Genomic DNA, 26,541 nt, shown 5'->3' with positions numbered 1-26,541 from the left:
GCTAAAAGATCTTTAAAAAATGTGATGAACTTACTCTGACAGAGCCCAAACATTCTTCTTTCCTGAATTCTAGAATTTATGTCAAATTCCCAGACCTTTAGTACAATAATTCACAATTAAATTATTCAAAGCATGTTAAGATAGCTTTATAATAAGCATTAAACACAAATAGTGCAAGCACCTTCAAAGAATCTGTTTACTTTCTGAAATTTTCTTAAGATTCAGTATTGTGAAAAAATGGATGATTGAGAAACAAAATCAAAATGCCGTAACCCGGATTCGAACCGTGGTTGCTGCGGCCACAACGCAGAGTACTAACCACTATACGATCATGGCAATTTAAGCGAGCCAGGTAGGAGTCGAACCTACAAACTTATGATCCATAGTCAGACACGTTATCCATTGCGTCACTGGCCCAGGTGCCCTGTAGTAATTGAAGTGTCTTTCCTGTTTTTGAGCCTGTTTTAAAGTTTTATGGTTATTGAAGTATATACAGAATCACATTTTGGAAATTGACTGTACACTATCTGCAGGGATTGATTCCCAAAAACGTTTTAGGTACAATAATCCTTGTGACTGCTAAAAGATCTTTCAAAAATGTAATGAACTTACTCAGACAGAGCACAAACATTCTTCTTTCCTGAATTCCAGAATTTATGTCAAATTCCCAGTCCTTTAGTAAAATAATTCACAATTAAATTATTCAAAGCATGTTAAGATAGCTTTATAATAAGCATTAAACACAAATAGTGCAAGCACCTTCAAACAATCTGCTTACTTTCTGAAATTTTCTTAAGATTCAGTATTGTGAAAAAATGGATGATTGAGATACAAAATCAAAATGTCGTGACCTGTTTTCGAACCGGGGTTGCTGCGGCCACAACGCAGAGTACTAACCACTATGCGATCAAGGCCATATAAGCGAGCCAGGTAGGAGTCGAACCTACAATCTTCTGATCCGTAGTCAGATGCGTTATCAATTGCGACACTGGCCCATGTGTTTTGTAATAATTGAAGTGTCTTTCCTGTTTTTGAGCCTATTTTCAGAGTTTTATGGTTATTGAAGTATATACAGAATCACATTTTGGAAATTGACTGTAGACTATCTGCAGGGATTGTTTCCCAAAAACGTTTTAGGTAAAATAATAATTGTGACTGCTAAAAGATATTTCAAAAATGTGATGAACTTACTCAGAAGGAAGCCCAAACATTCTTCTTTCCTGAATTCTAGAATTTATGTCAAATTCCCAGTACTTTAGTACAATAATTCACAATTAAATTATTCAAAGCATGTTAAGATAGCTTTATAATAAGCATTAAACACAAATAGTGCAAGCACCTTCAAAGAATCTGCTTACTTTCTGAAATTTTCTTAAGATTCAGTATTGTGAAAAAATGGATGATTGAGAAACAAAATCAAAATGCCGTGACCCGGATTCGAACCGGGGTTGCTGCGGCCACAACGCAGAGTACTAACCACTATACGATCACGGCAATTTAAGCAAGCCAGGTAGGAGTCGAACCTACAATCTACAGATCCATAGTCAGACACGTTATCCATTGCCCACTGTCCCGAGTCTCTTGTAGTAATTGAAGTGTCTTTCCTGTTTTTGAGCCTGTTTTCAGAATTTTATGGTTATTGAAGTATATACAGAATCACATTTTGGTAATTGACTGTACACTATCTGCAGGGATTGTTTCCCAAAAACGTTTTAGGTAAAATAATCCTTGTGACTGCTAAAAGATCTTTAAAAAATGTGATGAACTTACTCAGACAGAGCCCAAACATTCTTCTTTCCTGAATTCCAGAATTTATGTCAAATTCCCAGTCCTTTAGTACAATAATTCACAATTAAATTATTCAAAGCATGTTAAGATAGCTTTATAATAAGCATTAAACACAAATAGTGCAAGCACCTTCAAAGATTCTGCTTACTTTCTGAAATTTTCTTAAGATTCAGTATTGTGAAAAAATGGATGATTGTGAAACAAAATCAAAATGCTGTGACCCGTTTTCGAACCGGGGTTGCTGCGGCCACAACGCAGAGTACTAACCACTATACGATCACGTCAATTTAAGCGAGCCAGGTAGGAGTTGAACCTACAAACTTATGATCCGTAGTCAGACACGTTATCCATTGCGCCACTGGCCCAGGTGCCCTGTAGGAATTGAAGTGTCTTTCCTGTTTTTGAGCCAGTTTTGGAGTTTTATGGTTATTGAAGTATATACAGAATGCCATTTTGGAAATTGACTGTACACTATCTGCAGGGATTGTTTCCCAAAAACGTTTTAGGTAAAATAATCCTTGTGACTGCTAAAAGATCTTTAAAAAATGTGATGAACTTACTCAGACAGAGCCCAAACATTCTTCTTTCCTGAATTCCAGAACTTATGTCAAATTCCCAGTCCTTTAGTACAATAATTCACAATTAAATTATTCAAAGCATGTTAAGATAGCTTTATAATAAGCATTAAACACAAATAGTGCAAGCACCTTCAAAGAATCTGCTTACTTTCTGAAATTTTCTTAAGATTCAGTATTGTGAAAAAATGGATGATTGTGAAACAAAATCAAAATGCTGTGACCCGTTTTCGAAATGGGGTTGCTGCAGCCACAACGCAGAGTACTAACTACTATACAATCACGGCAATTTAAGCGAGCCAGGTAGGAGTCGAACCTACAATCTTCTGACCTATAGTCAGACGCGTTATCCATTGCCCACTGTTACAGGTGTCTTGTAGCAATTGAAGAGTCTTTCCTGTTTTTGAGCCTGTTTTAAAGTTTTATGGTTATTGAAGTATATACAGAATCACATTTTGGAAATCGACTGTACACTATCTGCAGGGATTGTTTCCCAAAAATGTTTTAGGTACAATAATCCTTGTGACTGCTAAAAGATCTTTAAAAAATGTAATGAACTTACTCAGAAGGAAGCCCAAACATTCTTCTTTCCTGAATTCTAGAATTTATGTCAAATTCCCAGTCCTTTAGTAAAATAATTCACAATTAAATTATTCAAAGCATGTTAAGTTAGCTTTATAATAAGCATTAAACACAAATAGTGCAAGCACCTTCAAAGAATCTACTTACTTTCTGAAATTTTCTTAAGATTCAGTATTGTGAAAAAATGGATGATTGAGAAACAAAATCAAAATGCCGTGACCCGGATTCGAACCGGGGTTGCTGCGGCCACAATGCAGAGTACTAACCACTATACGATCACGGCAATTTTAGTGAGCCAGGTAGGAGTAGAACCTACAATCTACAGATCCATAGTCAGACACGTTATCCATTGCCCACTGTCCCGGGTGTCTTGTAGTAATTGAAGTGTCTTTCCTGTTTTCGAGCCTGTTTTCAGAATTTTATGGTTATTGAAGTATATACAGAATCACATTTTGGAAATTGACTGTACACTATCTGCAGGGATTGTTTCCCAAAAACGTTTTAGGTAAAATAATCCTTGTGACTGCTAAAAGATCTTTAAAAAATGTGATGAACTTACTCTGACAGAGCCCAAACATTCTTCTTTCCTGAATTCTAGAATTTATGTCAAATTCCCAGTCCTTTAGTACAATAATTCACAATTAAATTATTCAAAGCATGTTAAGATAGCTTTATAATAAGCATTAAACACAAATAGTGCAAGAACCTTCAAAGAATCAGCTTACTTTCTGAAATTTTCTTAAGATTCAGTATTGTGAAAAAATGGATGATTGAGAAACAAAATCAAAATGCCGTGACCTGGATTCGAACCGGGGTTGCTGCGGCCACAACGCAGAGTACTAACCACTATACGATCACGGAAATTTTAGCGAGCCAGGTAGGAGTAGAACCTACAATCTACAGATCCATAGTCAGACACGTTATCCATTGCCCACTGTCCCGGGTGTCTTGTAGTAATTGAAGTGTCTTTCCTGTTTTTGAGCCTGTTTTCAGAATTTTATGGTTATTGAAGTATATACAGAATCACATTTTGGAAATTGACTGTACACTATCTGCAGGGATTGATTCCCAAAAACGTTTTAGGTACAATAATCCTTGTGACTGCTAAAAGATCTTTCAAAAATGTAATGAACTTACTCAGACAGAGCACAAACATTCTTTTTTCCTGAATTCCAGAATTTATGTCAAATTCCCAGTCCTTTAGTAAAATAATTCACAATTAAATTATTCAAAGCATGTTAAGATAGCTTTATAATAAGCATTAAACACAAATAGTGCAAGCACCTTCAAAGAATCTGCTTACTTTCTGAAATTTTCTTAAGATTCAGTATTGTGAAAAAATGGATGATTGAGAAACAAAATCAAAATGTCGTAACCTGTTTCCGAACCGGGGTTGCTGTGGCCACAAAGCAGAGTACTAACCACTATGCGATCAAGGCAATATAAGCGAGCCAGGTAGGAGTCGAACCTACAATCTTCTGATCCGTAGTCAGATGCGTTATCCATTGCGCCACTGGCCCACGTGTTTTGTAGTAATTGAAGTGTCTTTCCTGTTTTTGAGCCTATTTTCAGAGTTTTATGGTTATTGAAGTATATACAGAATCACATTTTGGAAATTGACTGTAGACTATCTGCAGGGATTGTTTCCCAAATACGTTTTAGGTAAAATAATAATTGTGACTGCTAAAAGATATTTCAAAAATGTGATGAACTTACTCAGAAGGAAGCCCAAACATTCTTCTTTCCTGAATTCTAGAATTTATGTCAAATTCCCAGTACTTTAGTACAATAATTCACAATTAAATTATTCAAAGCATGTTAAGATAGCTTTATAATAAGCATTAAACACAAATAGTGCAAGCACCTTCAAAGAATCTGCTTACTTTCTGAAATATTGTTAAGATTCAGTATTGTGAAAAAATGGATGATTGAGAAACAAAATCAAAATGCCGTGTCCCGGATTCGAACCAGGGTTGCTGCAGCCACAACGCAGAGTACTAACCACTATACGATCACGGCAATTTAAGCGAGCCAGGTAGGAGTCGAACCTACAATCTACAGATCCATAGTCAGACACGTTATCCATTGCCCACTGTCCCGGGTCTCTTGTAGTAATTGAAGTGTTTTTCCTGTTTTTGAGCCTGTTTTCAGAATTTTATGGTTATTGAAGTATATACAGAATCACATTTTGGTAATTGACTGTACACTATCTGCAGGGATTGTTTCCCAAAAACGTTTTAGGTAAAATAATCCTTGTGACTGCTAAAAGATCTTTAAAAAATGTGATGAACTTACTCAGACAGAGCCCAAACATTCTTCTTTCCTGAATTCCAGAATTTATGTCAAATTCCCAGTCCTTTAGTACAATAATTCACAATTAAATTATTCAAAGCATGTTAAGATAGCTTTATAATAAGCATTAAACACAAATAGTGCAAGCACCTTCAAAGAATCTGCTTAATTTTTGAAATTTTCTTAAGATTCAGTATTGTGAAAAAATGGATGATTGAGAAACAAAATCAAAATGCCGTGACCCGGATTCGAACCGGGGTTGCTGCGGCCACAACGCAGAGTACTAACCACTATACAATCACGGCAATTTAAGCGAGCCAGGTAGGAGTCGAACCTACAAACTTATGATCCATAGTCAGACACGTTATCCATTGCGCCACTGGCCCAGGTGCCCTGTAGTAATTGAAGTGTCTTTCCTGTTTTTGAGCCTGTTTTAAAGTTTTATGGTTATTGAAGTATATACAGAATCACATTTTGGAAATTGACTGTACACTATCTGCAGGGATTGATTCCCAAAAACGTTTTAGGTACAATAATCCTTGTGACTGCTAAAAGATCTTTCAAAAATGTAATGAACTTACTCAGACAGAGCACAAACATTCTTCTTTCCTGAATTCCAGAATTTATGTCAAATTCCCAGTCCTTTAGTAAAATAATTCACAATTAAATTATTCAAAGCATGTTAAGATAGCTTTATAATAAGCATTAAACACAAATAGTGCATGCACCTTCAAAGAATCTGCTTACTTTCTGAAATTTTCTTAAGATTCAGTATTGTGAAAAAATGGATGATTGAGAAACAAAATCAAAATGCCGTGACCCGGATTCGAACCGGGGTTGCTGCGGCCACAACGCAGAGTACTAACCACTATACGATCACGGCAATTTTAGTGAGCCAGGTAGGAGTCGAACCTACAATCTACAGATCCATAGTCAGACACGTTATCCATTGCCCACTGTCCCGGGTGTCTTGTAGTAATTGAAGTGTCTTTCCTGTTTTCGAGCCTGTTTTCAGAATTTTATGGTTATTGAAGTATATACAGAATCACATTTTGGAAATTGACTGTACACTATCTGCAGGGATTGTTTCCCAAAAACGTTTTAGGTAAAATAATCCTTGTGACTGCTAAAAGATCTTTAAAAAATGTGATGAACTTACTCTGACAGAGCCCAAACATTCTTCTTTCCTGAATTCTAGAATTTATGTCAAATTCCCAGACCTTTAGTACAATAATTCACAATTAAATTATTCAAAGCATGTTAAGATAGCTTTATAATAAGCATTAAACACAAATAGTGCAAGCACCTTCAAAGAATCTGTTTACTTTCTGAAATTTTCTTAAGATTCAGTATTGTGAAAAAATGGATGATTGAGAAACAAAATCAAAATGCCGTAACCCGGATTCGAACCGTGGTTGCTGCGGCCACAACGCAGAGTACTAACCACTATACGATCATGGCAATTTAAGCGAGCCAGGTAGGAGTTGAACCTACAAACTTATGATCCATAGTCAGACACGTTATCCATTGCGTCACTGGCCCAGGTGCCCTGTAGTAATTGAAGTGTCTTTCCTGTTTTTGAGCCTGTTTTAAAGTTTTATGGTTATTGAAGTATATACAGAATCACATTTTGGAAATTGACTGTAGACTATCTGCAGGGATTGTTTCCCAAAAACGTTTTAGGTAAAATAATAATTGTGACTGCTAAAAGATATTTCAAAAATGTGATGAACTTGCTCAGAAGGAAGCCCAAACATTCTTCTTTCCTGAATTCTAGAATTTATGTCAAATTCCCAGTACTTTAGTACAATAATTCACAATTAAATTATTCAAAGCATGTTAAGATAGCTTTATAATAAGCATTAAATACAAATAGTGCAAGCACCTTCAAAGAATCTGCTTACTTTCTGAAATTTTCTTAAGATTCAGTATTGTGAAAAAATGGATGATTGAGAAACAAAATCAAAATGCCGTGACCCGGATTCAAACCGGGGTTGCTGCGGCCACAACGCAGAGTACTAACCACTATACGATCACGGCAATTTAAGCGAGCCAGGTAGGAGTCGAACCTACAATCTACAGATCCATAGTCAGACACGTTATCCATTGCCCACTGTCCCGAGTCTCTTGTAGTAATTGAAGTGTCTTTCCTGTTTTTGAGCCTGTTTTCAGAATTTTATGGTTATTGAAGTATATACAGAATCACATTTTGGTAATTGACTGTACACTATCTGCAGGGATTGTTTCCCAAAAACGTTTTAGGTAAAATAATCCTTGTGACTGCTAAAAGATCTTTAAAAAATGTGATGAACTTACTCAGACAGAGCCCAAACATTCTTCTTTCCTGAATTCCAGAATTTATGTCAAATTCCCAGTCCTTTAGTACAATAATTCACAATTAAATTATTCAATGCATGTTAAGATAGCTTTATAATAAGCATTAAACACAAATAGTGCAAGCACCTTCAAAGATTCTGCTTACTTTCTGAAATTTTCTTAAGATTCAGTATTGTGAAAAAATGGATGATTGTGAAACAAAATCAAAATGCTGTGACCCGTTTTCGAACCGGGGTTGCTGCGGCCACAACGCAGAGTACTAACCACTATACGATCACGTCAATTTAAGCGAGCCAGGTAGGAGTTGAACCTACAAACTTATGATCCGTAGTCAGACACGTTATCCATTGCGCCACTAGCCCAGGTGCCCTGTAGTAATTGAAGTGTCTTTCCTGTTTTTGAGCCAGTTTTGGAGTTTTATGGTTATTGAAGTATATACAGAATGCCATTTTGGAAATTGACTGTACACTATCTGCAGGGATTGTTTCCCAAAAACGTTTTAGGTAAAATAATCCTTGTGACTGCTAAAAGATCTTTAAAAAATGTGATGAACTTACTCAGACAGAGCCCAAACATTCTTCTTTCCTGAATTCCAGAATTTATGTCAAATTCCCAGTCCTTTAGTACAATAATTCACAATTAAATTATTCAAAGCATGTTAAGATAGCTTTATAATAAGCATTAAACACAAATAGTGCAAGCACCTTCAAAGAATCTGCTTACTTTCTGAAATTTTCTTAAGATTCAGTATTGTGAAAAAATGGATGATTGTGAAACAAAATCAAAATGCTGTGACCCGTTTTCGAAATGGGGTTGCTGCAGCCACAACGCAGAGTACTAACTACTATACAATCACGGCAATTTAAGCGAGCCAGGTAGGAGTCGAACCTACAATCTTCTGATCTATAGTCAGACGCGTTATCCATTGCCCACTGTTACAGGTGTCTTGTAGCAATTGAAGAGTCTTTCCTGTTTTTGAGCCTGTTTTAAAGTTTTATGGTTATTGAAGTATATACAGAATCACATTTTGGAAATCGACTGTACACTATCTGCAGGGATTGTTTCCCAAAAATGTTTTAGGTACAATAATCCTTGTGACTGCTAAAAGATCTTTAAAAAATTTAATGAACTTACTCAGAAGGAAGCCCAAACATTCTTCTTTCCTGAATTCTAGAATTTATGTCAAATTCCCAGTCCTTTAGTAAAATAATTCACAATTAAATTATTCAAAGCATGTTAAGATAGCTTTATAATAAGCATTAAATACAAATAGTGCAAGCACCTTCAAAGAATCTACTTACTTTCTGAAATTTTCTTAAGATTCAGTATTGTGAAAAAATGGATGATTGAGAAACAAAATCAAAATGCCGTGACCCGGATTTGAACCGGGGTTGCTGCGGCCACAATGCAGAGTACTAACCACTATACGATCACGGCAATTTTAGTGAGCCAGGTAGGAGTAGAACCTACAATCTACAGATCCATAGTCAGACACGTTATCCATTGCCCACTGTCCCGGGTGTCTTGTAGTAATTGAAGTGTCTTTCCTGTTTTCGAGCCTGGTTTCAGAATTTTATGGTTATTGAAGTATATACAGAATCACATTTTGGAAATTGACTGTACACTATCTGCAGGGATTGTTTCCCAAAAACGTTTTAGGTAAAATAATCCTTGTGACTGCTAAAAGATCTTTAAAAAATGTGATGAACTTACTCTGACAGAGCCCAAACATTCTTCTTTCCTGAATTCTAGAATTTATGTCAAATTCCCAGTCCTTTAGTACAATAATTCACAATTAAATTATTCAAAGCATGTTAAGATAGCTTTATAATAAGCATTAAACACAAATAGTGCAAGAACCTTCAAAGAATCAGCTTACTTTCTGAAATTTTCTTAAGATTCAGTATTGTGAAAAAATGGATGATTGAGAAACAAAATCAAAATGCCGTGACCCGGATTCGAACCGGGGTTGCTGTGGCCACAACGCAGAGTACTAACCACTATACGATCACGGAAATTTTAGCGAGCCAGGTAGGAGTAGAACCTACAATCTACAGATCCATAGTCAGACACGTTATCCATTGCCCACTGTCCCGGGTGTCTTGTAGTAATTGAAGTGTCTTTCCTGTTTTTGAGCCTGTTTTCAGAATTTTATGGTTATTGAAGTATATACAGAATCACATTTTGGAAATTGACTGTACACTATCTGCAGGGATTGATTCCCAAAAACGTTTTAGGTACAATAATCCTTGTGACTGCTAAAAGATCTTTCAAAAATGTAATGAACTTACTCAGACAGAGCACAAACATTCTTCTTTCCTGAATTCCAGAATTTATGTCAAATTCCCAGTCCTTTAGTAAAATAATTCACAATTAAATTATTCAAAGCATGTTAAGATAGCTTTATAATAAGCATTAAACACAAATAGTGCAAGCACCTTCAAAGAATCTGCTTACTTTCTGAAATTTTCTTAAGATTCAGTATTGTGAAAAAATGGATGATTGAGAAACAAAATCAAAATGTCGTAACCTGTTTCCGAACCGGGGTTGCTGTGGCCACAAAGCAGAGTACTAACCACTATGCGATCAAGGCAATATAAGCGAGCCAGGTAGGAGTCGAACCTACAATCTTCTGATCCGTAGTCAGATGCGTTATCCATTGCGCCACTGGCCCACGTGTTTTGTAGTAATTGAAGTGTCTTTCCTGTTTTTGAGCCTATTTTCAGAGTTTTATGGTTATTGAAGTATATACAGAATCACATTTTGGAAATTGACTGTAGACTATCTGCAGGGATTGTTTCCCAAATACGTTTTAGGTAAAATAATAATTGTGACTGCTAAAAGATATTTCAAAAATGTGATGAACTTACTCAGAAGGAAGCCCAAACATTCTTCTTTCCTGAATTCTAGAATTTATGTCAAATTCCCAGTACTTTAGTACAATAATTCACAATTAAATTATTCAAAGCATGTTAAGATAGCTTTATAATAAGCATTAAACACAAATAGTGCAAGCACCTTCAAAGAATCTGCTTACTTTCTGAAATATTGTTAAGATTCAGTATTGTGAAAAAATGGATGATTGAGAAACAAAATCAAAATGCCGTGTCCCGGATTCGAACCAGGGTTGCTGCAGCCACAACGCAGAGTACTAACCACTATACGATCACGGCAATTTAAGCGAGCCAGGTAGGAGTCGAACCTACAATCTACAGATCCATAGTCAGACACGTTATCCATTGCCCACTGTCCCGGGTCTCTTGTAGTAATTGAAGTGTTTTTCCTGTTTTTGAGCCTGTTTTCAGAATTTTATGGTTATTGAAGTATATACAGAATCACATTTTGGTAATTGACTGTACACTATCTGCAGGGATTGTTTCCCAAAAACGTTTTAGGTAAAATAATCCTTGTGACTGCTAAAAGATCTTTAAAAAATGTGATGAACTTACTCAGACAGAGCCCAAACATTCTTCTTTCCTGAATTCCAGAATTTATGTCAAATTCCCAGTCCTTTAGTACAATAATTCACAATTAAATTATTCAAAGCATGTTAAGATAGCTTTATAATAAGCATTAAACACAAATAGTGCAAGCACCTTCAAAGAATCTGCTTAATTTTTGAAATTTTCTTAAGATTCAGTATTGTGAAAAAATGGATGATTGAGAAACAAAATCAAAATGCCGTGACCCGGATTCGAACCGGGGTTGCTGCGGCCACAACGCAGAGTACTAACCACTATACAATCACGGCAATTTAAGCGAGCCAGGTAGGAGTCGAACCTACAAACTTATGATCCATAGTCAGACACGTTATCCATTGCGCCACTGGCCCAGGTGCCCTGTAGTAATTGAAGTGTCTTTCCTGTTTTTGAGCCTGTTTTAAAGTTTTATGGTTATTGAAGTATATACAGAATCACATTTTGGAAATTGACTGTACACTATCTGCAGGGATTGATTCCCAAAAACGTTTTAGGTACAATAATCCTTGTGACTGCTAAAAGATCTTTCAAAAATGTAATGAACTTACTCAGACAGAGCACAAACATTCTTCTTTCCTGAATTCCAGAATTTATGTCAAATTCCCAGTCCTTTAGTAAAATAATTCACAATTAAATTATTCAAAGCATGTTAAGATAGCTTTATAATAAGCATTAAACACAAATAGTGCAAGCACCTTCAAAGAATCTGCTTACTTTCTGAAATTTTCTTAAGATTCAGTATTGTGAAAAAATGGATGATTGAGAAACAAAATCAAAATGCCGTGACCCGGATTCGAACCGGGGTTGCTGCGGCCACAACGCAGAGTACTAACCACTATACGATCACGGCAATTTTAGTGAGCCAGGTAGGAGTCGAACCTACAATCTACAGATCCATAGTCAGACACGTTATCCATTGCCCACTGTCCCGGGTGTCTTGTAGTAATTGAAGTGTCTTTCCTGTTTTCGAGCCTGTTTTCAGAATTTTATGGTTATTGAAGTATATACAGAATCACATTTTGGAAATTGACTGTACACTATCTGCAGGGATTGTTTCCCAAAAACGTTTTAGGTAAAATAATCCTTGTGACTGCTAAAAGATCTTTAAAAAATGTGATGAACTTACTCTGACAGAGCCCAAACATTCTTCTTTCCTGAATTCTAGAATTTATGTCAAATTCCCAGACCTTTAGTACAATAATTCACAATTAAATTATTCAAAGCATGTTAAGATAGCTTTATAATAAGCATTAAACACAAATAGTGCAAGCACCTTCAAAGAATCTGTTTACTTTCTGAAATTTTCTTAAGATTCAGTATTGTGAAAAAATGGATGATTGAGAAACAAAATCAAAATGCCGTAACCCGGATTCGAACCGTGGTTGCTGCGGCCACAACGCAGAGTACTAACCACTATACGATCATGGCAATTTAAGCGAGCCAGGTAGGAGTTGAACCTACAAACTTATGATCCATAGTCAGACACGTTATCCATTGCGTCACTGGCCCAGGTGCCCTGTAGTAATTGAAGTGTCTTTCCTGTTTTTGAGCCTGTTTTAAAGTTTTATGGTTATTGAAGTATATACAGAATCACATTTTGGAAATTGACTGTAGACTATCTGCAGGGATTGTTTCCCAAAAACGTTTTAGGTAAAATAATAATTGTGACTGCTAAAAGATATTTCAAAAATGTGATGAACTTACTCAGAAGGAAGCCCAAACATTCTTCTTTCCTGAATTCTAGAATTTATGTCAAATTCCCAGTACTTTAGTACAATAATTCACAATTAAATTATTCAAAGCATGTTAAGATAGCTTTATAATAAGCATTAAACACAAATAGTGCAAGCACCTTCAAAGAATCTGCTTACTTTCTGAAATTTTCTTAAGATTCAGTATTGTGAAAAAATGGATGATTGAGAAACAAAATCAAAATGCCGTGACCCGGATTCAAACCGGGGTTGCTGCGGCCACAACGCAGAGTACTAACCACTATACGATCACGGCAATTTAAGCGAGCCAGGTAGGAGTCGAACCTACAATCTACAGATCCATAGTCAGACACGTTATCCATTGCCCACTGTCCCGAGTCTCTTGTAGTAATTGAAGTGTCTTTCCTGTTTTTGAGCCTGTTTTCAGAATTTTATGGTTATTGAAGTATATACAGAATCACATTTTGGTAATTGACTGTACACTATCTGCAGGGATTGTTTCCCAAAAACGTTTTAGGTAAAATAATCCTTGTGACTGCTAAAAGATCTTTAAAAAATGTGATGAACTTACTCAGACAGAGCCCAAACATTCTTCTTTCCTGAATTCCAGAATTTATGTCAAATTCCCAGTCCTTTAGTACAATAATTCACAATTAAATTATTCAATGCATGTTAAGATAGCTTTATAATAAGCATTAAACACAAATAGTGCAAGCACCTTCAAAGATTCTGCTTACTTTCTGAAATTTTCTTAAGATTCAGTATTGTGAAAAAATGGATGATTGTGAAACAAAATCAAAATGCTGTGACCCGTTTTCGAACCGGGGTTGCTGCGGCCACAACGCAGAGTACTAACCACTATACGATCACGTCAATTTAAGCGAGCCAGGTAGGAGTTGAACCTACAAACTTATGATCCGTAGTCAGACACGTTATCCATTGCGCCACTGGCCCAGGTGCCCTGTAGTAATTGAAGTGTCTTTCCTGTTTTTGAGCCAGTTTTGGAGTTTTATGGTTATTGAAGTATATACAGAATGCCATTTTGGAAATTGACTGTACACTATCTGCAGGGATTGTTTCCCAAAAACGTTTTAGGTAAAATAATCCTTGTGACTGCTAAAAGATCTATAAAAAATGTGATGAACTTACTCAGACAGAGCCCAAACATTCTTCTTTCCTGAATTCCAGAATTTATGTCAAATTCCCAGTCCTTTAGTACAATAATTCACAATTAAATTATTCAAAGCATGTTAAGATAGCTTTATAATAAGCATTAAACACAAATAGTGCAAGCACCTTCAAAGAATCTGCTTACTTTCTGAAATTTTCTTAAGATTCAGTATTGTGAAAAAATGGATGATTGTGAAACAAAATCAAAATGCTGTGACCCGTTTTCGAAATGGGGTTGCTGCAGCCACAACGCAGAGTACTAACTACTATACAATCACGGCAATTTAAGCGAGCCAGGTAGGAGTCGAACCTACAATCTTCTGATCTATAGTCAGACGCGTTATCCATTGCCCACTGTTACAGGTGTCTTGTAGCAATTGAAGAGTCTTTCCTGTTTTTGAGCCTGTTTTAAAGTTTTATGGTTATTGAAGTATATACAGAATCACATTTTGGAAATCGACTGTACACTATCTGCAGGGATTGTTTCCCAAAAATGTTTTAGGTACAATAATCCTTGTGACTGCTAAAAGATCTTTAAAAAATGTAATGAACTTACTCAGAAGGAAGCCCAAACATTCTTCTTTCCTGAATTCTAGAATTTATGTCAAATTCCCAGTCCTTTAGTAAAATAATTCACAATTAAATTATTCAAAGCATGTTAAGATAGCTTTATAATAAGCATTAAATACAAATAGTGCAAGCACCTTCAAAGAATCTACTTACTTTCTGAAATTTTCTTAAGATTCAGTATTGTGAAAAAATGGATGATTGAGAAACAAAATCAAAATGCCGTGACCCGGATTTGAACCGGGGTTGCTGCGGCCACAATGCAGAGTACTAACCACTATACGATCACGGCAATTTTAGTGAGCCAGGTAGGAGTAGAACCTACAATCTACAGATCCATAGTCAGACACGTTATCCATTGCCCACTGTCCCGGGTGTCTTGTAGTAATTGAAGTGTCTTTCCTGTTTTCGAGCCTGTTTTCAGAATTTTATGGTTATTGAAGTATATACAGAATCACATTTTGGAAATTGACTGTACACTATCTGCAGGGATTGTTTCCCAAAAACGTTTTAGGTAAAATAATCCTTGTGACTGCTAAAAGATCTTTAAAAAATGTGATGAACTTACTCTGACAGAGCCCAAACATTCTTCTTTCCTGAATTCTAGAATTTATGTCAAATTCCCAGTCCTTTAGTAAAATAATTCACAATTAAATTATTCAAAGCATGTTAAGATAGCTTTATAATAAGCATTAAACACAAATAGTGCAAGCACCTTCAAAGAATCTGCTTACTTTCTGAAATTTTCTTAAGATTCAGTATTGTGAAAAAATGGATGATTGAGAAACAAAATCAAAATGTCGTAACCTGTTTCCGAACCGGGGTTGCTGCGGCCACAAAGCAGAGTACTAACCACTATGCGATCAAGGCAATATAAGCAAGCCAGGTAGGAGTCGAACCTACAATCTTCTGATCCGTAGTCAGATGCGTTATCCATTGCGCCACTGGCCCACGTGTTTTGTAGTAATTGAAGTGTCTTTCCTGTTTTTGAGCCTATTTTCAGAGTTTTATGGTTATTGAAGTATATACAGAATCACATTTTGGAAATTGACTGTAGACTATCTGCAGGGATTGTTTCCCAAATACGTTTTAGGTAAAATAATAATTGTGACTGCTAAAAGATATTTCAAAAATGTGATGAACTTACTCAGAAGGAAGCCCAAACATTCTTCTTTCCTGAATTCTAGAATTTATGTCAAATTCCCAGTACTTTAGTACAATAATTCACAATTAAATTATTCAAAGAATGTTAAGATAGCTTTATAATAAGCATTAAACACAAATAGTGCAAGCACCTTCAAAGAATCTGCTTACTTTCTGAAATATTGTTAAGATTCAGTATTGTGAAAAAATGGATGATTGAGAAACAAAATCAAAATGCCGTGACCCGGATTCGAACCAAGGTTGCTGCAGCCACAACGCAGAGTACTAACCACTATACGATCACGGCAATTTAAGCGAGCCAGGTAGGAGTCGAACCTACAATCTACAGATCCATAGTCAGACACGTTATCCATTGCCCACTGTCCCGGGTCTCTTGTAGTAATTGAAGTGTCTTTCCTGTTTTTGAGCCTGTTTTCAGAATTTTATGGTTATTGAAGTATATACAGAATCACATTTTGGTAATTGACTGTACACTATCTGCAGGGATTGTTTCCCAAAAACGTTTTAGGTAAAATAATCCTTGTGACTGCTAAAAGATCTTTAAAAAATGTGATGAACTTACTCAGACAGAGCCCAAACATTCTTCTTTCCTGAATTCCAGAATTTATGTCAAATTCCCAGTCCTTTAGTACAATAATTCACAATTAAATTATTCAAAGCATGTTAAGATAGCTTTATAATAAGCATTAAACACAAATAGTGCAAGCACCTTCAAAGATTCTGCTTACTTTCTGAAATTTTCTTAAGATTCAGTATTGTGAAAAAATGGATGATTGTGAAACAAAATCAAAATGCTGTGACCCGTTTTCGAACCGGGGTTGCTGCGGCCACAACGCAGAGTACTAACCACTATACGATCATGTCAATTTAAGCGAGCCAGGTAGGAGTCGAACCAACAAACTTATGATCCGTAGTCAGACACGTTATCCATTGCGCCACTGGCCCAGGTGCCCTGTAGTAATTGAAGTGTCTTTCCTGTTTTTGAGCCAGTTTTGGAGTTTTATGGTTATTGAAGTATATACAGAATGCCATTTTGGAAATTGACTGTACACTATCTGCAGGGATTGTTTCCCAAAAACGTTTTAGGTAAAATAATCCTTGTGACTGCTAAAAGATCTTTAAAAAATGTGATGAACTTACTCAGACAGAGCCCAAACATTCTTCTTTCCTGAATTCCAGAATTTATGTCAAATTCCCAGTCCTTTAGTACAATAATTCACAATTAAATTATTCAAAGCATGTTAAGATAGCTTTATAATAAGCATTAAACACAAATAGTGCAAGCACCTTCAAAGAATCTGCTTACTTTCTGAAATTTTCTTAAGATTCAGTATTGTGAAAAAATGGATGATTGTGAAACAAAATCAAAATGCTGTGACCCGTTTTCGAAATGGGGTTGCTGCAGCAACAACGCAGAGTACTAACTACTATACAATCACGGCAATTTAAGCGAGCCAGGTAGGAGTCGAACCTACAATCTTCTGATCTATAGTCAGACGCGTTATCCATTGCCCACTGTTACAGGTGTCTTGTAGCAATTGAAGAGTCTTTCCTGTTTTTGAGCCTGTTTTAAAGTTTTATGGTTATTGAAGTATATACAGAATCACATTTTGGAAATCGACTGTACACTATCTGCAGGGATTGTTTCCCAAAAATGTTTTAGGTACAATAATCCTTGTGACTGCTAAAAGATTTTTAAAAAATGTAATGAACTTACTCAGAAGGAAGCCCAAACATTCTTCTTTCCTGAATTCTAGAATTTATGTCAAATTCCCAGTCCTTTAGTAAAATAATTCACAATTAAATTATTCAAAGCATGTTAAGATAGCTTTATAATAAGCATTAAACACAAATAGTGCAAGCACCTTCAAAGAATCTACTTACTTTCTGAAATTTTCTTAAGATTCAGTATTGTGAAAAAATGGATGATTGAGAAACAAAATCAAAATGCCGTGACCCGGATTCGAACCGGGGTTGCTGCGGCCACAATGCAGAGTACTAACCACTATACGATCACTGCAATTTAAGCGAGCCATGTAGGAATCGAACCTACAAACTTATGATCCATAGTCAGACACGTTATCCATTGCGCCACTGGCCCAGGTGCCCTGTAGTAATTGAAGTGTCTTTCCTGTTTTTGAGCCTGTTTTAAAGTTTTATGGTTATTGAAGTATATACAGAATCACATTTTGGAAATTGACTGTACACTATCTGCAGGGATTGATTCCCAAAAACGTTTTAGGTACAATAATCCTTGTGACTGCTAAAAGATCTTTCAAAAATGTAATGAACTTACTCAGACAGAGCACAAACATTCTTCTTTCCTGAATTCCAGAATTTATGTCAAATTCCCAGTCCTTTAGTAAAATAATTCACAATTAAATTATTCAAAGCATGTTAAGATAGCTTTATAATAAGCATTAAACACAAATAGTGCAAGCACCTTCAAAGAATCTGCTTACTTTCTGAAATTTTCTTAAGATTCAGTATTGTGAAAAAATGGATGATTGAGAAACAAAATCAAAATGTCGTGACCTGTTTTCGAACCGGGGTTGCTGTGGCCACAACGCAGAGTACTAACCACTTTGCGATCAAGGCAATATAAGCGAGCCAGGTCGGAGTCGAACATACAATCTTCTGATGCGTAGTCAGACGCATTATCCATTGCGCCACTAGCCCACGTGTTTTGTAGTAATTGAAGTGTCTTTCCTGTTTTTGAGCCTATTTTCAGAGTTTTATGGTTATTGAAGTATATACAGAATCACATTTTGGAAATTGACTGTAGACTATCTGCAGGGATTGTTTCCCAAAAACGTTTTAGGTAATATAATAATTGTGACTGCTAAAAGATATTTCAAAAATGTGATGAACTTACTCAGAAGGAAGCCCAAACATTCTTCTTTCCTGAATTCTAGAATTTATGTCAAATTCCCAGTCCTTTAGTACAATAATTCACAATTAAATTATTCAAAGCATGTTAAGATAGCTTTATAATAAGCATTAAACACAAATAGTGCAAGCACCTTCAAAGAATCTGCTTACTTTCTGAAATTTTCTTAAGATTCAGTATTGTGAAAAAATGGATGATTGAGAAACAAAATCAAAATGCCGTGACCCGGATTCGAACCGGGGTTGCTGCGGCCACAATGCAGAGTACTGACCACTATACGATCACGTCAATTTAAGCGAGCCAGGTAGGAGTCGAACCTACAAACTTATGATCCGTAGTCAGACACGTTATCCATTGCGCCACTGGCCCAGGTGCCCTGTAGTAATTGAAGTGTCTTTCCTGTTTTTGAGCCAGTTTTGGAGTTTTATGGTTATTGAAGTATATACAGAATCACATTTTGGAAATTGACTGTACACTATCTGCAGGGATTGATTCCCAAAAACGTTTTAGGTACAATAATCCTTGTGACTGCTAAAAGATCTTTCAAAAATGTAATGAACTTACTCAGACAGAGCACAAACATTCTTCTTTCCTGAATTCCAGAATTTATGTCAAATTCCCAGTCCTTTAGTAAAATAATTCACAATTAAATTATTCAAAGCATGTTAAGATAGCTTTATAATAAGCATTAAACACAAATAGTGCAAGCACCTTCAAAGAATCTGCTTACTTTCTGAAATTTTCTTAAGATTCAGTATTGTGAAAAAATGGATGATTGAGAAACAAAATCAAAATGTCGTGACCTGTTTTCGAACCGGGGTTGCTGCGGCCACAACGCAGAGTACTAACCACTTTGCGATCAAGGCAATATAAGCGAGCCAGGTCGGAGTCGAACATACAATCTTCTGATGCGTAGTGAGACGCGTTATCCATTGCGCCACTGGCCCACGTGTTTTGTAGTAATTGAAGTGTCTTTCCTGTTTTTGAGCCTATTTTCAGAGTTTTATGGTTATTGAAGTATATACAGAATCACATTTTGGAAATTGACTGTAGACTATCTGCAGGGATTGTTTCCCAAAAACGTTTTAGGTAAAATAATAATTGTGACTGCTAAAAGATATTTCAAAAATGTGATGAACTTACTCAGAAGGAAGCCCAAACATTCTTCTTTCCTGAATTCTAGAATTTATGTCAAATTCCCAGTACTTTAGTACAATAATTCACAATTAAATTATTCAAAGCATGTTAAGATAGCTTTATAATAAGCATTAAACACAAATAGTGCAAGCACCTTCAAAGAATCTGCTTACTTTCTGAAATTTTCTTAAGATTCAGTATTGTGAAAAAATGGATGATTGTGAAACAAAATCAAAATGCTGTGACCCGTTTTTGAAATGGGGTTGCTGCAGCCACAACGCAGAGTACTAACTACTATACAATCACGTCAATTTAAGCGAGCCAGGTAGGAGTCGAACCTACAATCTTCTGATCTATAGTCAGACGCGTTATCCATTGCCCACTGTTCCAGGTGTCTTGTAGCAATTGAAGAGTCTTTCCTGTTTTTGAGCCTGTTTTAAAGTTTTATGGTTATTGAAGTATATACAGAATCACATTTTGGAAATTGACTGTACACTATCTGCAGGGATTGTTTCCCAAAAATGTTTTAGGTACAATAATCCTTGTGACTGCTAAAAGATCTTTAAAAAATGTAATGAACTTACTCAGACAGAGCCCAAACATTCTTCTTTCCTGAATTCTAGAATTTATGTCAAATTCCCAGTCCTTTAGTAAAATAATTCACAATTAAATTATTCAAAGCATGTTAAGATAGCTTTATAATAAGCATTAAACACAAATAGTGCAAGCACCTTCAAAGAATCTGCTTACTTTCTGAAATTTTCTTAAGATTCAGTATTGTGAAAAAATGGATGATTGAGAAACAAAATCAAAATGCCGTGACCCGGATTCGAAAGGGGGTTGCTGCAGCCACAACACAGAGTACTAACCACTATACGATCACGGCAATTTTAGTGAGCCAGGTAGGAGTAGAACCTACAATCTACAGATCCATAGTCAGACACGTTATCCATTGCCCACTGTCCCAGGTGTCTTGTAGTAATTGAAGTGTCTTTCCTGTTTTCGAGCCTGTTTTCAGAATTTTATGGTTATTGAAGTATATACAGAATCACATTTTGGAAATTGACTGTACACTATCTGCAGGGATTGTTTCCCAAAAACGTTTTAGGTACAATAATCCTTGTGACTGCTAAAAGATCTTTAAAAAATGTAATGAACTTACTCAGACAGAGCCCAAACATTCTTCTTTCCTGAATTCTAGAATTTATGTCAAATTCCCAGTCCTTTAGTAAAATAATTCACAATTAAATTATTCAAAGCATGTTAAGATAGCTTTATAATAAGCATTAAACACAAATAGTGCAAGCACCTTCAAAGAATCTGCTTACTTTCTGAAATTTTCTTAAGATTCAGTATTGTGCAAAAATGGATGATTGAGAAACAAAATCAAAATGCCGTGACCCGGATTCGAACCGGGGTTGCTGCGGCCACAACGCAGAGTACTAACCACTATACGATCACGGCAATTTTAGTGAGCCAGGTAGGAGTAGAACCTACAATCTACAGATCCATAGTCAGACACGTTATCCATTGTCCACTGTCCCAGGTGTCTTGTAGTAATTGAAGTGTCTTTCCTGTTTTCGAGCCTGTTTTCAGAATTTTATGGTTATTGAAGTATATACAGAATCACATTTTGGAAATTGACTGTACACTATCTGCAGGGATTGTTTCCCAAAAACGTTTTAGGTACAATAATCCTTGTGACTGCTAAAAGATCTTTAAAAAATGTGATGAACTTACTCTGACAGAGCCCAAACATTCTTCTTTCCTGAATTCTAGAATTTATGTCAAATTCCCAGTCCTTTAGTAAAATAATTCACAATTAAATTATTCAAAGCATGTTAAGATAGCTTTATAATAAGCATTAAACACAAATAGTGCAAGCACCTTCAAAGAATCTGCTTACTTTCTGAAATTTTCTTAAGGTTCAGTATTGTGAAAAAATGGATGATTGAGAAACAAAATCAAAATGCCGTGACCCGGATTCGAACCGGGGTTGCTGCGGCCACAACGCAGAGTACTAACCACTATACGATCACAGCAATTTAAGCGAACCAGGTAGGAGTCGAACCTACAAACTTATGATCCATAGTCAGACACGTTATCCATTGCGCCACTGGCCCAGGTGCCCTGTAGTAATTGAAGTGTCTTTCCTGTTTTTGAGCCTGTTTTAAAGTTTTATGGTTATTGAAGTATATACAGAATCACATTTTGGAAATTGACTGTACACTATCTGCAGGGATTGATTCCCAAAAACGTTTTAGGTACAATAATCCTTGTGACTGCTAAAAGATCTTTCAAAAATGTAATGAACTTACTCAGACAGAGCACAAACATTCTTCTTTCCTGAATTCCAGAATTTATGTCAAATTCCCAGTCCTTTAGTAAAATAATTCACAATTAAATTATTCAAAGCATGTTAAGATAGCTTTATAATAAGCATTAAACACAAATAGTGCAAGCACCTTCAAAGAATCTGCTTACTTTCTGAAATTTTCTTAAGATTCAGTATTGTGAAAAAATGGATGATTGAGAAACAAAATCAAAATGCCGTGACCCGGATTCGAACCGGGTTTGCTGCGGCCACAACGCAGAGTACTAACCACTATACGATCACGGCAATTTTAGTGAGCCAGGTAGGAGTCGAACCTACAATCTACAGATCCATAGTCAGACACGTTATCCATTGCCCACTGTCCCGGGTGTCTTGTAGTAATTGAAGTGTCTTTCCTGTTTTCGAGCCTGTTTTCAGAATTTTATGGTTATTGAAGTATATACAGAATCACATTTTGGAAATTGACTGTACACTATCTGCAGGGATTGTTTCCCAAAAACGTTTTAGGTAAAATAATCCTTGTGACTGCTAAAAGATCTTTAAAAAATGTGATGAACTTACTCTGACAGAGCCCAAACATTCTTCTTTCCTGAATTCTAGAATTTATGTCAAATTCCCAGACCTTTAGTACAATAATGCACAATTAAATTATTCAAAGCATGTTAAGATAGCTTTATAATAAGCATTAAACACAAATAGTGCAAGCACCTTCAAAGAATCTGTTTACTTTCTGAAATTTTCTTAAGATTCAGTATTGTGAAAAAATGGATGATTGAGAAACAAAATCAAAATGCCGTAACCCGGATTCGAACCGTGGTTGCTGCGGCCACAACGCAGAGTACTAACCACTATACGATCATGGCAATTTAAGCGAGCCAGGTAGGAGTCGAACCTACAAACTTATGATCCATAGTCAGACACGTTATCCATTGCGTCACTGGCCCAGGTGCCCTGTAGTAATTGAAGTGTCTTTCCTGTTTTTGAGCCTGTTTTAAAGTTTTATGGTTATTGAAGTATATACAGAATCACATTTTGGAAATTGACTGTACACTATCTGCAGGGATTGATTCCCAAAAACGTTTTAGGTACAATAATCCTTGTGACTGCTAAAAGATCTTTCAAAAATGTAATGAACTTACTCAGACAGAGCACAAACATTCTTCTTTCCTGAATTCCAGAATTTATGTCAAATTCCCAGTCCTTTAGTAAAATAATTCACAATTAAATTATTCAAAGCATGTTAAGATAGCTTTATAATAAGCATTAAACACAAATAGTGCAAGCACCTTCAAACAATCTGCTTACTTTCTGAAATTTTCTTAAGATTCAGTATTGTGAAAAAATGGATGATTGAGATACAAAATCAAAATGTCGTGACCTGTTTTCGAACCGGGGTTGCTGCGGCCACAACGCAGAGTACTAACCACTATGCGATCAAGGCCATATAAGCGAGCCAGGTAGGAGTCGAACCTACAATCTTCTGATCCGTAGTCAGATGCGTTATCAATTGCGCCACTGGCCCACGTGTTTTGTAATAATTGAAGTGTCTTTCCTGTTTTTGATCCTATTTTCAGAGTTTTATGGTTATTGAAGTATATACAGAATCACATTTTGGAAATTGACTGTAGACTATCTGCAGGGATTGTTTCCCAAAAACGTTTTAGGTAAAATAATAATTGTGACTGCTAAAAGATATTTCAAAAATGTGATGAACTTACTCAGAAGGAAGCCCAAACATTCTTCTTTCCTGAATTCTAGAATTTATGTCAAATTCCCAGTACTTTAGTACAATAATTCACAATTAAATTATTCAAAGCATGTTAAGATAGCTTTATAATAAGCATTAAACACAAATAGTGCAAGCACCTTCAAAGAATCTGCTTACTTTCTGAAATTTTCTTAAGATTCAGTATTGTGAAAAAATGGATGATTGAGAAACAAAATCAAAATGCTGTGACCCGGATTCGAACCGGGGTTGCTGCGGCCACAACGCAGAGTACTAACCACTATACGATCACGGCAATTTAAGCGAGCCAGGTAGGAGTCGAACCTACAATCTACAGATCCATAGTCAGACACGTTATCCATTGCCCACTGTCCCGAGTCTCTTGTAGTAATTGAAGTGTCTTTCCTGTTTTTGAGCCTGTTTTCAGAATTTTATGGTTATTGAAGTATATACAGAATCACATTTTGGTAATTGACTGTACACTATCTGCAGGGATTGTTTCCCAAAAACGTTTTAGGTAAAATAATCCTTGTGACTGCTAAAAGATCTTTAAAAAATGTGATGAACTTACTCAGACAGAGCCCAAACATTCTTCTTTCCTGAATTCCAGAATTTATGTCAAATTCCCAGTCCTTTAGTACAATAATTCACAATTAAATTATTCAAAGCATGTTAAGATAGCTTTATAATAAGCATTAAACACAAATAGTGCAAGCACCTTCAAAGATTCTGCTTACTTTCTGAAATTTTCTTAAGATTCAGTATTGTGAAAAAATGGATGATTGTGAAACAAAATCAAAATGCTGTGACCCGTTTTCGAACCGGGGTTGCTGTGGCCACAACGCAGAGTACTAACCACTATACGATCACGTCAATTTAAGCGAGCCAGGTAGGAGTTGAACCTACAAACTTATGATCCGTAGTCAGACACGTTATCCATTGCGCCACTGGCCCAGGTGCCCTGTAGTAATTGAAGTGTCTTTCCTGTTTTTGAGCCAGTTTTGGAGTTTTATGGTTATTGAAGTATATACAGAATGCCATTTTGGAAATTGACTGTACACTATCTGCAGGGATTGTTTCCCAAAAACGTTTTAGGTAAAATAATCCTTGTGACTGCTAAAAGATCTTTAAAAAATGTGATGAACTTACTCAGACAGAGCCCAAACATTCTTCTTTCCTGAATTCCAGAATTTATGTCAAATTCCCAGTCCTTTAGTACAATAATTCACAATTAAATTATTCAAAGCATGTTAAGATAGCTTTATAATAAGCATTAAACACAAATAGTGCAAGCACCTTCAAAGAATCTGCTTACTTTCTGAAATTTTCTTAAGATTCAGTATTGTGAAAAAATGGATGATTGTGAAACAAAATCAAAATGCTGTGACCCGTTTTCGAAATGGGGTTGCTGCAGCCACAACGCAGAGTACTAACTACTATACAATCACGGCAATTTAAGCGAGCCAGGTAGGAGTCGAACCTACAATCTTCTGATCTATAGTCAGACGCGTTATCCATTGCCCACTGTTACAGGTGTCTTGTAGCAATTGAAGAGTCTTTCCTGTTTTTGAGCCTGTTTTAAAGTTTTATGGTTATTGAAGTATATACAGAATCACATTTTGGAAATCGACTGTACACTATCTGCAGGGATTGTTTCCCAAAAATGTTTTAGGTACAATAATCCTTGTGACTGCTAAAAGATCTTTAAAAAATGTAATGAACTTACTCAGAAGGAAGCCCAAACATTCTTCTTTCCTGAATTCTAGAATTTATGTCAAATTCCCAGTCCTTTAGTAAAATAATTCACAATTAAATTATTCAAAGCATGTTAAGATAGCTTTATAATAAGCATTAAACACAAATAGTGCAAGCACCTTCAAAGAATCTACTTACTTTCTGAAATTTTCTCAAGATTCAGTATTGTGAAAAAATGGATGATTGAGAAACAAAATCAAAATGCCGTGACCCGGATTCGAACCGGGGTTGCTGCGGCCACAATGCAGAGTACTAACCACTATACGATCACGGCAATTTTAGTGAGCCAGGTAGGAGTAGAACCTACAATCTACAGATCCATAGTCAGACACGTTATCCATTGCCCACTGTCCCGGGTGTCTTGTAGTAATTGAAGTGTCTTTCCTGTTTTCGAGCCTGTTTTCAGAATTTTATGGTTGTTGAAGTATATACAGAATCACATTTTGGAAATTGACTGTACACTATCTGCAGGGATTGTTTCCCAAAAACGTTTTAGGTAAAATAATCCTTGTGACTGCTAAAAGATCTTTAAAAAATGTGATGAACTTACTCTGACAGAGCCCAAACATTCTTCTTTCCTGAATTCTAGAATTTATGTCAAATTCCCAGTCCTTTAGTACAATAATTCACAATTAAATTATTCAAAGCATGTTAAGATAGCTTTATAATAAGCATTAAACACAAATAGTGCAAGAACCTTCAAAGAATCAGCTTACTTTCTGAAATTTTCTTAAGATTCAGTATTGTGAAAAAATGGATGATTGAGAAACAAAATCAAAATGCCGTGACCCGGATTCGAACCGGGGTTGCTGCGGCCACAACGCAGAGTACTAACCACTATACAATCACGGAAATTTTAGCGAGCCAGGTAGGAGTAGAACCTACAATCTACAGATCCATAGTCAGACACGTTATCCATTGCCCACTGTCCCGGGTGTCTTGTAGTAATTGAAGTGTCTTTCCTGTTTTTGAGCCTGTTTTCAGAATTTTATGGTTATTGAAGTATATACAGAATCACATTTTGGAAATTGA

General features: G+C 36.0%; 21 non-coding genes across 21 annotated transcripts; all 21 read right to left on the bottom strand.

Annotated features, from left to right (window-relative positions):
- Window positions 1-344: 344 nt before the first annotated feature.
- TRNAH-AUG (transfer RNA histidin (anticodon AUG)) lies at window positions 345-417 on the bottom strand. Its single transcript has one exon. It is a non-coding gene; the product is annotated as a tRNA-His (tRNA).
- A 1,005-nt stretch (window positions 418-1,422) lies between these two features.
- Window positions 1,423-1,494, bottom strand: TRNAH-GUG (transfer RNA histidin (anticodon GUG)). The gene has a single exon. It is a non-coding gene; the product is annotated as a tRNA-His (tRNA).
- A 2,898-nt stretch (window positions 1,495-4,392) lies between these two features.
- Window positions 4,393-4,465, bottom strand: TRNAR-ACG (transfer RNA arginine (anticodon ACG)). Its single transcript has one exon. It is a non-coding gene; the product is annotated as a tRNA-Arg (tRNA).
- Window positions 4,466-5,470: 1,005 nt separating this feature from the next.
- On the bottom strand, window positions 5,471-5,542 carry TRNAH-GUG (transfer RNA histidin (anticodon GUG)). The gene has a single exon. It is a non-coding gene; the product is annotated as a tRNA-His (tRNA).
- Window positions 5,543-5,550: 8 nt separating this feature from the next.
- Window positions 5,551-5,623, bottom strand: TRNAH-AUG (transfer RNA histidin (anticodon AUG)). The gene has a single exon. It is a non-coding gene; the product is annotated as a tRNA-His (tRNA).
- A 425-nt stretch (window positions 5,624-6,048) lies between these two features.
- TRNAH-GUG (transfer RNA histidin (anticodon GUG)) lies at window positions 6,049-6,120 on the bottom strand. The gene has a single exon. It is a non-coding gene; the product is annotated as a tRNA-His (tRNA).
- Window positions 6,121-6,706: 586 nt separating this feature from the next.
- Window positions 6,707-6,779, bottom strand: TRNAH-AUG (transfer RNA histidin (anticodon AUG)). Its single transcript has one exon. It is a non-coding gene; the product is annotated as a tRNA-His (tRNA).
- A 426-nt stretch (window positions 6,780-7,205) lies between these two features.
- On the bottom strand, window positions 7,206-7,277 carry TRNAH-GUG (transfer RNA histidin (anticodon GUG)). Its single transcript has one exon. It is a non-coding gene; the product is annotated as a tRNA-His (tRNA).
- Window positions 7,278-10,175: 2,898 nt separating this feature from the next.
- On the bottom strand, window positions 10,176-10,248 carry TRNAR-ACG (transfer RNA arginine (anticodon ACG)). The gene has a single exon. It is a non-coding gene; the product is annotated as a tRNA-Arg (tRNA).
- A 1,005-nt stretch (window positions 10,249-11,253) lies between these two features.
- Window positions 11,254-11,325, bottom strand: TRNAH-GUG (transfer RNA histidin (anticodon GUG)). Its single transcript has one exon. It is a non-coding gene; the product is annotated as a tRNA-His (tRNA).
- Window positions 11,326-11,333: 8 nt separating this feature from the next.
- TRNAH-AUG (transfer RNA histidin (anticodon AUG)) lies at window positions 11,334-11,406 on the bottom strand. Its single transcript has one exon. It is a non-coding gene; the product is annotated as a tRNA-His (tRNA).
- A 425-nt stretch (window positions 11,407-11,831) lies between these two features.
- On the bottom strand, window positions 11,832-11,903 carry TRNAH-GUG (transfer RNA histidin (anticodon GUG)). The gene has a single exon. It is a non-coding gene; the product is annotated as a tRNA-His (tRNA).
- A 586-nt stretch (window positions 11,904-12,489) lies between these two features.
- On the bottom strand, window positions 12,490-12,562 carry TRNAH-AUG (transfer RNA histidin (anticodon AUG)). Its single transcript has one exon. It is a non-coding gene; the product is annotated as a tRNA-His (tRNA).
- A 426-nt stretch (window positions 12,563-12,988) lies between these two features.
- On the bottom strand, window positions 12,989-13,060 carry TRNAH-GUG (transfer RNA histidin (anticodon GUG)). The gene has a single exon. It is a non-coding gene; the product is annotated as a tRNA-His (tRNA).
- Window positions 13,061-15,380: 2,320 nt separating this feature from the next.
- On the bottom strand, window positions 15,381-15,453 carry TRNAR-ACG (transfer RNA arginine (anticodon ACG)). The gene has a single exon. It is a non-coding gene; the product is annotated as a tRNA-Arg (tRNA).
- A 3,399-nt stretch (window positions 15,454-18,852) lies between these two features.
- TRNAR-ACG (transfer RNA arginine (anticodon ACG)) lies at window positions 18,853-18,925 on the bottom strand. Its single transcript has one exon. It is a non-coding gene; the product is annotated as a tRNA-Arg (tRNA).
- A 2,160-nt stretch (window positions 18,926-21,085) lies between these two features.
- Window positions 21,086-21,157, bottom strand: TRNAH-GUG (transfer RNA histidin (anticodon GUG)). Its single transcript has one exon. It is a non-coding gene; the product is annotated as a tRNA-His (tRNA).
- Window positions 21,158-21,663: 506 nt separating this feature from the next.
- Window positions 21,664-21,735, bottom strand: TRNAH-GUG (transfer RNA histidin (anticodon GUG)). The gene has a single exon. It is a non-coding gene; the product is annotated as a tRNA-His (tRNA).
- Window positions 21,736-21,743: 8 nt separating this feature from the next.
- On the bottom strand, window positions 21,744-21,816 carry TRNAH-AUG (transfer RNA histidin (anticodon AUG)). Its single transcript has one exon. It is a non-coding gene; the product is annotated as a tRNA-His (tRNA).
- Window positions 21,817-22,899: 1,083 nt separating this feature from the next.
- On the bottom strand, window positions 22,900-22,972 carry TRNAH-AUG (transfer RNA histidin (anticodon AUG)). Its single transcript has one exon. It is a non-coding gene; the product is annotated as a tRNA-His (tRNA).
- Window positions 22,973-23,477: 505 nt separating this feature from the next.
- TRNAR-ACG (transfer RNA arginine (anticodon ACG)) lies at window positions 23,478-23,550 on the bottom strand. Its single transcript has one exon. It is a non-coding gene; the product is annotated as a tRNA-Arg (tRNA).
- Between the last annotated feature and the right edge of the window lie 2,991 nt (window positions 23,551-26,541).

The sequence above is a fragment of the Taudactylus pleione genome, unplaced genomic scaffold (assembly GCF_031769625.1).
Source record: "Taudactylus pleione unplaced genomic scaffold, aTauple2 ptg000551l, whole genome shotgun sequence".
Classification (NCBI taxonomy): domain Eukaryota; kingdom Metazoa; phylum Chordata; class Amphibia; order Anura; family Myobatrachidae; genus Taudactylus; species Taudactylus pleione.
The sequence above is the reverse complement of the archived record's forward strand: the minus strand, read 5'-3'. Positions and strand labels throughout refer to the sequence as shown.